The sequence below is a fragment of the Piliocolobus tephrosceles genome, unplaced genomic scaffold (genome assembly GCF_002776525.5).
Source record: "Piliocolobus tephrosceles isolate RC106 unplaced genomic scaffold, ASM277652v3 unscaffolded_27913, whole genome shotgun sequence".
Classification (NCBI taxonomy): Eukaryota; Metazoa; Chordata; class Mammalia; order Primates; family Cercopithecidae; genus Piliocolobus; species Piliocolobus tephrosceles.
This window is the reverse complement of record NW_022310880.1, coordinates 1-1,236: the sequence shown is the minus strand read 5'-3', so window position 1 is coordinate 1,236 and position 1,236 is coordinate 1. Positions and strand designations below refer to the sequence as shown.

The 1,236-nt window shown below is 21.0% G+C and overlaps 1 long non-coding RNA gene across 1 annotated transcript; it reads right to left on the bottom strand.

The window, feature by feature from the left end:
• Positions 1-95: 95 nt before the first annotated feature.
• Positions 96-1,076, bottom strand: LOC111535480. Its single transcript, XR_002729464.2, has 3 exons — positions 601-1,076; positions 272-427; positions 96-116 (listed from the first exon to the last, which is right to left on the bottom strand). It is a non-coding gene; the product is annotated as an uncharacterized LOC111535480 (long non-coding RNA).
• Between the last annotated feature and the right edge of the window lie 160 nt (positions 1,077-1,236).

The following is a 1,236-nucleotide window of genomic DNA, read 5'->3' as shown; positions in this document are numbered from 1 at the left end:
CTATTTCTTTCAATCTATATATAAATTATAATTTATCCAGATTATATAGTAAACATATACGTGTATGTATATATTTATATTTTTGCGTATTACTAGTATAGATTCTTCGAAATTATCTAAAATGTGTTCGTAAAAAAAATAAAATAAAAATAAAAAATATATGTTATTCGTACGTTTTTTTTTTTTTTTTTTTTTTTAAATTTAATAACAAAAGTGTATTTATTTCTACATTATAAAAAAATTATATATGTGTATATGTATGTATAATGACCTTTATCTGTTTTATCAATAATTATATATGGAACTGGCTCCGTATAATGGTCAAGATTTTCATATTCATCTTCTGATGGAAAATATGACAAATCTTCATAATCCGTTTTATTTGGAAATTTTATGTCAAAATCCAATTTTTTATTGTATTCATGTTCTAGCAATGGTAAAATGTTACATACGTTGGATATAAATAAATAAATATATATATATATATATATATATATACGTACTTACACACGCAAATATATACATATATGTGTATATCAGTTTACTTCGTGCTTAATAATGGTAAGTTCTTTATTTAAAAAAAAAAAAAAAAAAACCAACCTGTCTGATGCATACTTTTATGATTACGCACATCGTACAATAAATTCTCTAACTCTGCTAAAATACTTTGAGAATTTTTATATATTTCTGATAAGTTATTATAAGAACAGTGAAGACTTGAGCAATTATTTAAGTCTTTCACGCCATCATAATCTTTAACAAAACAATTTATATCGAGTATTAAGTTAAAAAAGGAAAATAAAATTATAGGCAACGATCGATACATTTTTACATGTATTGGAGAAAAACAAACAAAAAAACAAAAAAATAGAAAAACAGAAAAACAAAAAAAAGGAAAGAAGATGAATATTTTTTATTAAAAAAAAAAGATACTCATGAATACCTATACATACTTCATTTAATGATATATGACAAAAAAAGACACATTTTTACATATTCATAAAATTAAGAAAAACAAAAAAAAAAAAAATTAAAATAACTTAATTATGACAATAAAAAGGGAAGTATATCTATAAGAATAAATACATATCCAAAGTAAATTATTTGATGGTAAGTTAATTTATACTATGTATAAAATTACAATGGCATTATTTTATTTTACCTGATTCAGTAAGTGTTCATACACATAAAAAAAGGATAAGGTAATGTGCTTGTTGTTATATATATGTACATATA